The sequence below is a fragment of the Syngnathoides biaculeatus genome, chromosome 3, assembly GCF_019802595.1.
Source record: "Syngnathoides biaculeatus isolate LvHL_M chromosome 3, ASM1980259v1, whole genome shotgun sequence".
Lineage (NCBI taxonomy): Eukaryota > Metazoa > Chordata > Actinopteri > Syngnathiformes > Syngnathidae > Syngnathoides > Syngnathoides biaculeatus.
In genome coordinates, this window is record NC_084642.1 from 17,254,134 (window position 1) to 17,268,837 (window position 14,704).

General features: G+C 40.7%; 1 protein-coding gene across 8 annotated transcripts in view; it reads left to right on the forward strand.

Annotated features, from left to right (window-relative positions):
* Positions 1 to 1,171: 1,171 nt before the first annotated feature.
* The window catches only part of LOC133498476 (uncharacterized), a 29,755-nt gene continuing 16,222 nt past the window's right edge, over positions 1,172 to 14,704 (forward strand). For 5 of the 8 annotated variants that reach the window (XM_061815348.1, XM_061815353.1, XM_061815349.1 and 2 more), the window contains exon 1: positions 4,683 to 4,920. The gene's annotated coding sequence lies outside the window, so the exon portion shown is untranslated. Of the gene's footprint in view, positions 1,270 to 4,087; positions 4,230 to 4,682; positions 4,921 to 14,704 lie in introns of those variants that run through there. The other 3 variants (XM_061815352.1, XM_061815351.1, XM_061815355.1) reach the window with 1 other exon arrangement.

Below are 14,704 nucleotides of genomic sequence, written 5' to 3' on the forward strand. Positions count from 1 at the left end.
GCGGGGTGTGTTCTCAACGGGGAGACGGGTCGTGAATGCGGAAGTGTACTCGGCTAAACGTTAACCTTTGCCAAAGTCCATCGATCTTTTCAGCTGGTATTCAATACAAATACCAATATTTAGATCAATGACCCCTGGTTTTTCACAAACTCTCATTCATTAACTATAATTGAAAAAAAAAAAAAAAAAAGGAGTCGTCTCCACGCAACATACATGGAAGCGATTGCGGCCACACGTTAACCTCTCTGCTGCAACAGACGGTTCATTTTCTTTTTTTAAATACGCATTGTTCTCAAATGAGCCAATTTGGCATTATGAATACTTCTTGGTAATTTGAGATTGAGAATAATAATTCCTACCTGAAATGAAGCGATCACTACCAGGCGTGTGTGTATTTTGGTTGGGCACTGTCCATCATGTTTAATTGCCGAAATCCAATGATATTTTCTGGTCTTTTCAGATGGAATTCCCTAAAATGATCTCTTTGAATATGTCTCTCGTTCTATTGTGATAATCAACAGCACAACAGGTCTCGGGCAATCTGAAAAATCTGCACTTGTTCAACGGCTCCCGCAGTGCAGAGCAGCTAGGTTCTACCGGCAATACGGCGCCGTGCAAACAGTGACGTCGCGTGCTGTCTAATAACATGATGAGTCTCATTTAGCGTCATCTGTTCCAGGTGCTCTTCTCCATGAATGGCGCTGAAACTGAATGAGATGGAGAGGGAATGGGGACTTCAACTGATGCAGGAATATTTCCTCTTTGGAAAAGGTATCAGAGCGACACTTTTGAGTCTTAAACTTCACTCCTGATATATTGTGTCCCTCTATTCTCTAGAGGAGGAAAATTGCATTAGTGCTTTTAATGAAAATATGGCTATTTGACAGGAAATGGAAAAAGGGGGCTCAACTGTTCCAGACCAAAGAATGTAAACTCTATATTTGAAACAAGTTATGTGACCATTTATTAAACCACAACCATAGACTATAGCCTGTCCAAACACATCGCAGAGACTAAATTCCCCAGTTTTCTTTTCCTTCATGCGTTAGCCATTGGGATTAAAAAGATATTTGTCTTTTCATTTTCAAAGCCCAAGACAAATCCAGATAAATACAAGTTGACCATAAAAGTACCAGCTCACCTTTGTTCTTTCACCCCCTGGGCTACAATTCTGCATTACAACAACAGAGCCGTTGCTTCTATATAACTTCATGCCCCTTCATGTGATTCAACATTACTTTTATTCTGTTTTGAAGGACAACCAAAAGGGTAAAAACATTTTTTTTCAGAGTTAAATTATTGAAAATCTCATATTATTGCTGCATTTTGTGCATGCATTTTTATGTGGGTGCTGAACTTCTTGTAGTTTATGTCCAGTACCTTGATGGGCAGTTCAGGGGTCTTCGGAAAGACGGGCTGTGTCTATTTGCAGGAATTACTGTTTCTCTCTACATAGTATTTATTGTGTTATTATTTCCTGAGACAAAAAAAAAATGTTTGGTTAGCTTTTAAAAAACAGGTGAGAGCGGGCTGTACTCTGCCCATTTTAGGTAAAATACATAATTTCTCCTACTTTTTGGCATGTCATTTTCGGCAAAACACCAAGGAATGTCACGGGTTGGCACAAAATATTTAAAAAAATGAAAAAATCAAATACTGAAAAATAGAGCAAGATTCTGGAAGAGCTGAAAGGCTTCATCATCTCGCACTCCCACTTGAAAGTCAGCAAAGGTCCAATTGTCGGATGTCTCCAAAAGATTGTGACAGATTAGCCTGTGGGTGTGGGTGCATGTGATGCCCTTGAAAAATAATCCTGTTCAATAATTTGAGATTTTACACAATTTCTTTTTGGTGACCAGCACTGAGTTTGGCTGAGCCTCAAACTGTGTGATTGATTGAATTGGAATAACAACTAATTAGGACTTGAATCTTACATTGTTTTTAGTCCAAAGTGAGGAGATAATGTGTCTTAGACACTACACTAGAATTGAGTTTGCAACGTTTTCTTCTACCAGTACTGCTATTTCTTCTTTTTTTGTATTCCCGCACTCCGGAGATCCTGCTGCACTTTGTTACTTGGTACCGTGACAGATATTTAGTGTGCAGGAGGAGACGACCCATTGTTAGTGAAGACTCTATTATTTAGAATGTGGTCCGATGTTTTAACCCATCTCGAATAAACACCACACAACAAGCATTAACGTGTGGATTTTGTTCCTTGGTGTGTGGACGCTCTCACGTTCCAGAAATCACCTAAGATGTGAAAAATCGCTTTATGCACCCTGCTTTGCCCTTTGTGATTGTGCATCACAGCCCTGCAATCAAAGGCTAATGCTAAAAAAACATATGTTTTAGATACCCACATTACTCAGATATATATGGAACAAAAAAGCCTGTTCGACAAGCCCAGCCAAAGGAAGGGCAAGAAGGGAGAAAAAGACTAACACAAAAAGCTTCACAGTTGACGGCCTGCATATTCGCTGACGCCTGTAATAAAATAAGGCCATCCGAGTGTGCAAGAGTTGACATTGCGTGCAGGTGTACAGTCAGGCATCTGCATAAAGAGCCCGCGCTTCTGCCAGCAGCCATCATGGCCTCGACAGATTAGAATTTGTGCGCGTGTGTGTATGGATTCGCCGCATATAATGAGAAATGAGTTTTAAATTGTGGCTTCGGCAGCAGTGTGGAAAAATGGGCCTTGTCAATATGTAGCATGCGCGATGCAGCCGGCAAGCAAGAGGATTTAGAGGCGAGCGAGATTGGGAGAGACAGACAGCGATGGGAGAGAGCGCGAGTGAAGGGGAGGGAATCAGGGGATGACTTTGTTTTGGTTTACTGCTTATTACCATCATAATCCTTTGTCCCGTTTCCCCACTCTGCAGTCTGGGCACACCTCTCTCGCCTCGCCGTCAGTCGCTGTGATTGCCTTGTATTTAAGAAGCCTTCTGTGAGCCTCTGTTCCGACAAATGCCTTTCCAATACCAATCACAGCTGAGTGCGCCTCATTTGAATGTGTGAAAGGGGTTTTGATTCCATCAGCAGAATGCTCCTCCAAGCGTGGCATTAACCATTCAATACCAAGCCAGCAAATATTCTCACCTACTGTATATTATATATTTAAGGGTGTATTGTAAAGGACTGGGCTCTTCAAAGCACGTTGTTCATTAATCCGTCTTTTATTCTCTACATACAGCCTCATTAGCTCTTCTCTTTTACGGCGCTTGGAGCATGTCAGCGTCGCACCAAATGTGCGATATAACAAGTGCTGCAGTGATCGTAAACCTAGACGAGGGGGGGAAACGGGCTAATTGTGCTCACAGCTTTGCTCTTCGAAAATGTTATCACCACTTGGTCATTGGCTAACGCACAAACACGCACTTGACTTTGCTAGAGTGATACAAAGTCATGGGGTGCACAGGTAGCTCCGCCTAAGCAGCTGGTTGACCTTCATACTTATCGGTGACTGCTTCTTGGGTCTCTGAGGGTTGGGATAATGCATCCCAATTAAAATCTTGAGCAAATCCCATTGCTTTATGACTCAGGAGCCACAGAGTTAGTTACCCAACGTCAATGTTGAAGGGCTTCCTAAATCCCAAAGTCATTTCATGGAGACGGATAATTAATCCTACACTTCAGCTCTTTGGTGTCAAGTTCACTGGTAGTTTGTTTGTATTTTCTAAAATAACAGATCATGTTGGAATCCTGTTTGCAGAGACTCCCCTTCTCAGACTTCTGTTAAAAAAGGGCATCATAAATGGGATTATTAGCCAAAAATCCAACCTTGGCATAACCAATGACAAACATTCAGATCAAGAGAATTCCTCCCACACACGGTCTGAAATTAATACTCGTCAAGTACCAAATGCAAGTAAATTTACCACTTGGCGTGTATATCTCAGAGAGCTATCTGCCACATTGTGTCAGCAGTCAGTTATAAATCCAGTACCAGAACCGTGGTCCATTAGACGTCTTCCACTCATTGTTATCCATGTGGATGTAGATTTGGTTCCAAATCACTCCAACAACAACATTATCATCATTATTCTCCCCAGCGAAAAAGCCTCAACAGCTGCTCTCCTTCTTGCAGAAACTGAAAGGAGCAGGACCCCCGCCCCCTCCACCCCCCATCATGATCTCCTTCTACAGAGGGACAATCAAGAGCATCCTGCAGCATCGCCCTGTGATCCAGTGCGTGCATCATGTCCTGCCCCAAGATCTTGGAGTACAATGTGAGTGCAGATGAAAAAAGTCATCTTTGTCTCTCTCCCCTCCCATCTGGACATTTATCACACCCGCCTAAACTTTAAAGTCACCTGGATCGCTGTTGACCCTACTCGCCCATCCCACCGCGTCTTTAAATTGATGCTATCAGTGTACATCATATGACTTATATGAGTTGTGGGGTGTGGTACAGAAACTGTACAGTATTGTTCAACAAGACCAAACGTCAGGAAATGTATTTTATTTGTCTATCATACAACTGTAGCTAAAGATTTCATTAAGAAATAATTTTAAAATTCTCAACACAACAGAAATGAAATAAATTAGCATCTAAGTCAGTCTCAAGATTTTATTCGACATGTCACTTAGACTCGGCAAGTTCCGGAACTCCCCGGAATATGACGTCCCGTCACGACAACATTTAGCCAGAAAGTGAAAAAGCTAGCAAAGATGGTGAGGAAGTGTGTTGTATACGGCTGTTCTGCGTCAAACGCTGACAGAGTCAGCTTACATGAATGGCCGAAAGATGGATAGGCAGGTTGTGGACCAGGTTTGTGAAGACAAAGCAGGCAAAGACAAAGACAAAGACAAAGCGCATTGGACTTTAAACAAATCAAAGTGGACAGTAATATGTTATAAGCATTTCATGGAGAACTGCTTTGAAAACCCGGTACAGCATTCACATGGCTTCGGTACTAAGTAAGTATTGACAAGTATCTACCTCGTTTTAAATGTAAGGACAATACCGATACAAATATATATGTCAGCTATTATCCATATTCATGTAATCTTTAGGAGGTGATGAAATTTGGACACTGTATAAAGTTGGTGTACTGTTGACGCTGAGGTCTTCCTGACGGCAGTGTGTGCTCTCAAGTGTTAAGTGCATTATTTAAAATACGGGCTACATCTTTAAACGCAGAACGATACCAAAGGTTTCGTTTTTTTTTTTTTTTTTTTTTTACGCCGACTCAGTTGCTAGTACAACAATAACAACAAACAAGTCACTGTTGTGTGCAAGCAGCATCAGACGTTTCAACGTGTTTGAATGGGATTATTTTGTCAACAAGGTGTATGTAGAGCTCTTGAGGCACCTCGGAGTCTGTGTTTTGGGTGCGAAGTTCCACGTCAACTTCATCACGTTGCGTCGAATCCTGTCCTTATGTTGCATTCGTCAACTCGGGTTCAAATATACAGAATATGGTTTAATTACACCTGCATGGGATGGGTTTTTTTTTTTTAACACGGGAAGAATAATAAAATTCCTTCTCCTCAGTTTCTATCTCTTCCATAGAGCATTCCATAAAAACTTCTTCATCACTGCTGTCTATCTCCTCGAGATCCCACTCGTAGCGTGTATGATTGTCTGCGTAGGAAGCCATTGTGTTTATTCGGGTTGTCTTGGCCTGATGTCACACGGAAGCAGCTTCAACACAGCCTCGGTTTGAAACTGACATTGGAGGCATTTGGATTACAAAGAAAATGTGCACTTTGGCACTACTTTTTTCATTTCTGTTGTGTTGAGAATTTTTAAAATATTTTTTAATGAAAAATTACCTATATTTGTATGATATATAAGTAACACATGGGTCTAGACTAACAAGCTAATCTGTCTTTACTGATGCTTTTTACCAAACGTTCGTGTCAAGTAAACAACCAGTTACATACTAAAATCAGACTCAGTTCTGTGACATATTTGTCAATTTCGTATTTTGATGAGAGCTAAAAAAAAAATAAAAATCCTGTGTTTGTGTTATGTTAGACTACAAATTAATCAGTCAAATTAATCAGTCACTTTTACCCTTTTTTAATTTTGATGGCCAATTGAAAATGAAAATGATACATGGACTGACAAGAGCCACTCTGCTTACAATAGGTATGCCAGTTAATGTTAAAATTGGACTTTTTAACATCAAAGGCTTTATCAGTGTCACCCTGGGATACAGCTGACTAGTTTTATGGAACAGATTGTTTGACCTGAGAGTGCACTGGTATGATTTCCGTTAAACAATCATGACCTGTAAGTGCAGCCACAAAAATCTATATACTTGATAAACTGCCACCAAACACATCCTTCCACATAATACTTATCAGCTGAGTAATAAAGAAACAATAAATGAACACCGAATCCCAATGTTTCAGACTAGTGAGTTGTGTTTGGCAAAGAATTGTATAATCTCCAAACGAGCGGATGTTAAACTCTTGTTGGGTTTTTGCAGAATACACATTTTGCTTGGCTTCAGGCAAAGATTAAGATGTGTGCCAAATAGCTGAGACATTTTTTTTTCCTTCTGTAGAATGTCCACATTCACTAAACTTATGCAAAGTGTATCTGCTGTGGAGATATTGTGAGGCATTTCACCAAAGCAGGCCTCATCTATGGAATAAATCTTTGGTTGTATGCTGGACAAAAAAAAAAATATACAACCTCATACAATGAAAATCCAGTGTTAGCAAGGTATAAATGCAGTCCACCTTCCTGTGCAATATTTTTCTGTTACATCAATCCCAATTTCATGGATGACATAGTGAAAAAGGATTAACACCCAATTTATATACATTTAAAGGGAAACATGGGACTGAAAATGTGCTAGCGACTAATCCTTGCAACACTCCGGGGTGCGGGCAGGCTCAGTCTGCAAACTCGTTGGTCTGTCCTAATGACTAACAAGACACAGGCAGTGCAAAAGGCTAGTGGTGAAATCAAGAAACATTGCACGCGGCAGAAAAATGCGGCGACTTGATGATATCAAAGGATTATGTTGTGCGGTGGTAACAATACTAATGGCACATCTTTTGCATTATGATAATTGCCAAGACAAAATTGCTGCCTAATTTCTCCCTGTTTCTAATTATTAGGCTCTTCAACACTAGCAGGCAGTTGGAGCAGAGCATTGAAAGGCAATTAAACTATTGCAATTATGCCTCTATTGTAAAACACGGCTTTACCAAGGATTTGTAGGCCACAGAATGATTGGTCGGTGACACAATTAAATCCAGGATGATTCTGGTATGGACCTGTGAGAAGATCCTTTAAATTGACTGCTACTGTTCCGAACAGGCTGTCACTGGAGCCAGCAACAACTAAAATCTCTAATGCCGATGAAGCTTTGGACTTGATAATAGTAACTATTGCTGGTACCGCTAACTGGTCATACTGCATATTCTAGTCGAACCCTCATACTAAACCATTTTATGCAAATCTGCAGAAAGCTTTGCAATTTTCTTCATATGGAAATGGCTTTTTTTCATGGATCGGTTTGCGACCCAAAACGAAAAGTGTCTTTAGAAGACATTTTAGGAAATGTCAGTCACACAACTTTCAACACAACATGAATCTAAATGTACTAGTTTGAAATTAGAACTTGTGGCAAGAGGATCAATTGAAATACAGAATACCGAATCAATATTCACTCATTTTGACTATTCACTCACTTTTTTGTTGTTTTTCATACATTAGTCTTTTTCTAACAACTTCTTGGAAAAAAAATATTTTGAAAATATGCAGTACATTGGCATGTTGGGAGAGAAAGAATCAATTTCAATGGAAAAAAATAATTTACAAATGTAGATATTGTATATAGATTTTTAGACAAAAAATTGTTTATTTTTTTAACAATCCAGACCGTGTGCATGATTCTAAAGAAAACCAAGAACTTAATTTATAAAATCTACTTATAAACTTTACCTAAATGGTGTCCTGTATTTTAACAAACTAATACAAAGGGATGTGGGGGGGGTTAACAAAAAAAAAAAACACAAAGCCTTACAAGAATACATCCAGATATAGAAATTTGATAATGATATAAATAGAAGCATTCCAGGTAGCATTTTTTTTTTTTTTTTGGGGGGGGGGGTAGGCATTAACCCTATGCAGCTGCACATATTGCACATACCAGAAAAGTCACTGTCAGTGATACGGACCTTTTGAGAAGATTTTGGGTACGACCAAAGAGAACCAGTGCTGTAGTCCGTGGGAGAACATTGACAACGGCATTTCTGGCATCATTTGAGACTTCATCTTATTCAGCTAATATAATGTATATTTTTTGGGTGTGCAATGCCACTTTAGACGTCCACGTATAATGACAGGAGAAATACTGTATTATAGTGACAATAAAACTTTAGTCATAAACAGCATTTACAATAATGTTTGCATCTCTGTCCTGGCTGCACAATAAACTAAATTAAAAAAAAACAAAAAACATCTGAATGTAGCCAGGATTTAGTTTTAAGGTAACCGTAGGTCGGCGGTCGATACACGCATAGCTGTTCAACCTGCTCAGTACAATATGGGTAAGTGGGCAAGAAATAATAAAAGATTTCAAACAATGACAGGTACAGTATGTATAACAGTTAATGTTGAAATATGACTTGAAGCAATATCTGTACAGACAATAACTTGTAATGGCAAGTGTTTGATCCCAGAACTGCTATACTACATTTCCATGGTCCCCTGTGGGACGAATGGTTTTGAAAAGTGAACAAATTGAAAAGGTTGACCAGCGCCCCGGAACGGATTGTGATCGACCTCCCGCTGTACTTGCAAAGAGAGCATTTTCAGGGTGGCAAGCGCGGCAGGATTAGAGCACTCGTGGAAGCAAGCAGTGACCTGATGCAAATGTGTGCTTTGGGAAGTTCTGATCGAGTAATGGTGGGATGCAGAGGACTGACGCCATCTGGAAAACTACAAAAACAGGAGGATCTTGATGAGTGATTAGGCAGCGTTGAAGGACAAAGTGAGACCACCTACTTTGCCTCTTTTTGTCTTACAGAAGTCATTGATCCAGTGCAGAGCAGCCAAAAAGCTTTAGGAGGGAGAGGGTTGAAAGCTCACACTGTTTTTTTTTTTTAATCCAGGCTAAAAACGTGTGCTTTTTATTGCATTTCCTCTTTTAAATTATATTTCTTCCACTGTGTGCTGTTTTAATTTTGCTTTTATTTTTGTCATTTTAAATGTTTGTAAACTGTTTGAATTCTATTCTGTGCATCCAAGAGACCAGGTGGAAAGGTAGTAAGGCTAGAAGTTTAGGAGCAGGGTTTAAATTATTCTACCACGGAGTAGATGGGAAGAGAAATGGAGTAGGGGTTATTTTAAAGGAAGAGCTGGCTAAGAATGTCTTGGAGGTGAAAAGAGTATCAGATCAAGTGATGAGACTAAAATGTGAAATTGAGGGTGTTATGTATAATGTGGTTAGCGGCTATGCCCCACAGTTAGGATGTGACCTAGAGTTGAAAGAGAAATTCTGGAAGGAACTAGATGAAGTAGTTCTGAGCATCCCAGACAGCGAGAGAGTTGTGATTGGTGCAGATTGTAATGGACATATTGGTAAAGTAAACAGGGGCGATGAAGAAGTGATGGGTAAGTACGGCATCCAGGAAAGGAACTTTGAGGGACAGATGGTGGTGGACTTTGCAAAAAGGATGGCGATGGCTGTAGTGAACACTTATTTCCAGAACAGGGAGGAACATATAGTGACCTACAAGAGCGGAGGTAGAAGCACGCAGGTGGATTATATTTTGTGCAGACGATGTAATCTGAAGGAGATGACTGACTGTAAAGTAGTGGTAGGGGAGAGTGTAGCTCAACAGCATAGGATGGTAGTGTGTAGGATGACTTTGGTGGTGGGTAGGAAGATTAAGAAGACAAAGGTAGAGCAGAGAACCATGTTGTGGAAGCTGAGAAAGGAAGAATGTTGTCCAGCCTTTCGGAAAGAGGTGAGACAGGCTCTCGACGGAGAACAGAAGCTCCCGGAAGACTGGACTACGACAGCCAAGGTAATCAGAGAGACAGGCAGGAGAGTACTTGGTGTGTCATCTGGTAGGAAAGGGGAGAAGGAGACTTGGTGGTGGAACCCCAAAATACAGGGAGTCATACAAGGAAAGAGATTAGCGAAGAAGAAGTGGGATACTGAGAGGACTGAGGATAGGCGAAAGGAGTACATCGATATGCGACGTAGGGCAAAGGTAGAGGTGGAGAAGGCTAAACAAGAGGCATATGAAGACATGTACACCAGGTTGGACACGAAAGAAGGAGAAAAGGATTTCTACAGGTTGGCCAGACAGAGGGATAGAGATGGGAAGGATGTGCAGCAGGTAAGAGTGATTAAGGATAGAGATGGAAATGTGTTGACTGGTGCCAGTAGTGTGCTAAATAGATGGAAAGAATACTTTGAGAAGTTGATGAATGAAGAAAATGAGAGAGAAGGAAGAGTTGAAGAGGCAAGAGTGAATGACCAGGAAGTGGAAATGATTACTAAGGGGGAAGTCAGAAAGGCACTACAAAGGATGAAAAATGGGAAGGCAGTTGGTCCTGATGACATACCGGTAGAGGTATGGAAGCAATTTGGAGAGACGGCTGTGGTGTTTTTGACCAACTTATTGAACAGAATACTAGCGGGCAAAAAGATGCCTGAAGAATGGAGGAAAAGTGTTCTAGTTCCCATTTTTAAGAACAAAGGGGATGTTCAGAGCTGTGGGAACTATAGAGGAATAAAGTTGATGAGCCACACAATGAAGTTATGGGAAAGAGTAGTGGAGGCTAGACTCAGGACAGAAGTAAGTATCTGCGAGCAACAGTATGGTTTCATGCCTAGAAAGGGTACCACAGATGTATTATTTGCCTTGAGAATGCTCGTGGAGAAGTACAGAGAAGGTCAGAAGGAGCTACTTTGTGTCTTTGTGGATCTAGAGAAAGCCTATGACAGAGTACCAAGAGAGGAACTGTGGTACTGCATGCGTAAGTCTGGTGTGGCAGAGAAGTATGTTAAAATAGTACAGGACATGTATGATGGCAGCAGAACAATGGTGAGGTGCTCCTTAGGTGTGACAGAGGAATTTAAGGTGGAGGTGGGACTGCATCAGGGATCAGCTCTGAGCCCCTTCCTGTTTGCAGTGGTAATGGATAGGCTGACAGATGAGGTTAGACTGGAATCCCCTTGGACCATGATGTTCGCAGATGATATCGTGATATGCAGTGAAAGCAGGGAGCCTGCAGAGGAACAATTAGAAAGATGGAGACATGCACTGGAAAGGAGAGGAATGAAGATTAGCCGAAGTAAAACAGAATATATGTGCGTGAATGACAAAAGTGGAGGGGGAAGAGTGAGGCTACAGGGAGAAGAGATAGCGAGGGTGGACGACTTCAAATATTTAGGGTCAACAATCCAGAGCAATGGTGAGTGTGGTAAGGAAGTGAAGAAACGGGTCCAAGCAGGTTGGAACAGCTGGCGAAAGGTGTCTGGTGTGTTATGTGACAGAAGAGTCTCTCTTCGGATGAAGGGCAAAGTTTACAAAACAGTGGTGGGGCCGGCCATGATGTACGGATTAGAGACGGTGGCACAGAAGATACAACAGGAAGCAGAACTTGAGGTGGCAGAAATGAAGATGTTGAGGTTCTCGCTAGGAGTGAGCAGGTTGGATAGGATTAGAAATGAGCTCATTAGAGGGACAGCCAAAGTTGGATGTTTTGCTGACAAGGTTCGAGAGAGCAGACTTCGATGGTTTGGACATGTTCAGAGGCGAGAGAGTGAGTATATTGATGGTAGGGTGCTGAGGATGGAGCTGCCAGGCAAAAGGGTGAGAGAAAGACCAAAGAAAAGGTTTATGGATGTGGTGAGGAAAGACATGAGGGCAGTTGGGGTTCGAGAGGAAGATGCAGGAGATAGGCTAAGATGGCAAAAGATGACACGCTGTGGCGACCCCTAACGGGACAAGCCAAAAGGAAAAGAAGAAGAAGATAAGCTGTTTGAATGCTTTTAATCATGTGGCGCATGGAGTATGAAATGCGCTGTATAAATAAATTTGCTTCACTCACAACACAGCGACACCAATGCAGTTATTCCCATATCTTTGTAGTTTTGAATTGTTCATTGGTATTAAGATACACAGACTTAAAGGGAAATGTATCTTTTTTTTTTTTTTTTTTTTTTAAATACACGGGGTGTCACTCTCTATTTGACAGTAAATGTTTAGAGAACGGCATGGTTGCGCAGCTGTAGAGCACTTGCCTCAAAGTTCTGAGGACCAAGGTTAAAATCCTGTCCCCGCCTGTGTGGAGTTTGCATGTTCTCCCGTGCATGCATGGGTTTTCCGGTTTCATTCCACACCCCAAAAAACATGCATTAATTGGAGTCTCTAAATTGCTCATGTGCCCTGCGATTGGTTCAAGGTGCACCCTGGCTCCTGCCTTATGACAGATGGAATTGGCTCCATCACTCTCGTGACCCTTGTGAGGATAAGTTGCTCAGAAAAAGGATTGATCTATGTTGAGGATAAATTGGGAAAGGCAATAAACAGCTTGAAGCCTCTTGTTGAATAATCTTTTTCGATAAATGTTTCTCACTTTTTGCCCAAATGCTGCTTGCTATATTGATTTGAATTCACTTCCACCATGGAGCAATCATCACAGATTTTTGCTTACAAGCAAAAGAAAATTATCAATTATCTGCACAGCAGGTCATATATTGAGAAACTTAAGCGGTTCACTTGTACAGTAGTATTCAAAATAGACTTGAGTCGCATCTGACTGACCAGATTAATCCATGTTTTCATCATTTTTTTTTTTTACTGCTACATGTCAAACATGTTACCAGTAGCTCCAGTAGATTCTCAGAAAACCAACAAGACCCAGCATTCATCATATGCTGTACACACTCTTAAAGCTCTGTTTGTTGAAATGGGTGTCATACAAAATGCCAGGATGCCATTGACTTTACAAACTCAAAATTATTTTGTACAAACTTTTTTGGTTCCAGGATTACCAATCTTTTGAATTACTTAACTAATATTTTGTTTGATGACCACAATTTTTTGTAACTGCTTCACATCTGTGTGGCATGGAGTCAACCAATTTGTGGCACCTTTCAGCTGTTATTCCACTCCAAGATTCCTTCATGACATTTCACAATTCATTTACATTTCCTGGTTTTGCTTCAGAAACACAATTTTAGATGTAACCTCACAAATTCTCAATTGGATTAAGGTCTGGGGATTGAGCCGGTCACTTCATGACATTAACTTTGTTGTTTTGGAACCAAGACTTTGCATGTTTACTCATATGTTTGGGGTCATTGTCATGTTGAAACACCCATTTCAAGGGCTTGCCCTCTTCAACATAAGACAACATGACCTCTTCAAGTATTTTGACATATGCAAACCGATCCATGAGCTCTGGAATGCGATAAATAGAGCCAACACCAGAGTAACAGAAACTTGCCCATATCATCATGCAGTCACTGATGGTGTAGTGGTACACACGCCTGACTTTGGTGTACACAGCGTGGGATCGATTCCCGCTCAGTGATGGTGTCGATATTTGTCCTGTAACTGACTGCCGACCAGTTCAGTGTGTAGTCTGTCTTTTTCCCGAAGTTAGCGGGGTTAGGCTCCGGCTCTCCCGTGACCCTTGTGAGGGTAAATGGCTCGGATAATGGATGGGTGTCATCTCACAAAGACCCCTGGATCCAAAAAGAACAGTTTTACTCTCATCAATCCACAAAATGTTCCTCCATTTCTAGTTCGGCCAGTTGATGTGTTCTTTGGCAAGTTGTAAACTCTTACACACATGGCTTTTTTTTTTTTTTTTTTTAAACAAAGGGACTTTACGGGGGGATTCTTGTCAATAGATTAGGTTCACTCAGATGTCTTCTCACTGTCAGAGTACTTACAGGTAACTCCAGACTGTCTTGATCATCCTGAAGCTGATCATTGGCTTAGCCTTTGCCATTCTGGTTAATCTGCGATCCATTTTGATTGTTGTTTTTCATCTTCAGCCTTGTCTCTCTCTGGTTTTGCTCTCCATTTTAAGGCATGAGAGATCATTTTAGCTGAACAGCCCATGATATTTTGCACCTCTTTATAAGATTTCCCTTCTCAAATCGAACTTTTAATCAAAATACACTGTTCTTCTGAACAATGTGTTGAACAACCGATATTCCTCAGGCTTTCAAGGAGAAATGGATGTTTAACAGGTGCTGGCTTCATCCTTACATAGTGGCCACCTCATTCACAACTGTTTTTCACAAAATTGGTGACCTCACTGATAGAATGCCACACTGGTATTTTTCTTTTTTAACCCAACAAATCAACAAATTTCCAAATGCAAAGCCTTAAGAGTGTGTATATCATGAATGCTGGGTCTTGTTTTTTTTTTGAGAATCTACTGCACATTCTGGTAACTTGTTTGACATGTTGTAATAAAAAATAATGAAAATGAAAATGTGGATTAATCTGGTTAGTCACATTGTACTGCAATTATTTTGAACACTATTGTATCTCAAAGCACAATGGTACTGCAATTATTTTGAACACTATTGTATCTCAAAGCACAATGGTATACTACTTTTTGGTCAATTGGATTTTGGAAATTCCATGGAGTATGTAACGTTTTGTATGATTTCCTACTCACTCAAACCATGAGTCAGATTAGGGGCTCATAGAGCAAAACCCATCACAAATCAGTCAGGATTGTTTAAAATGTAAA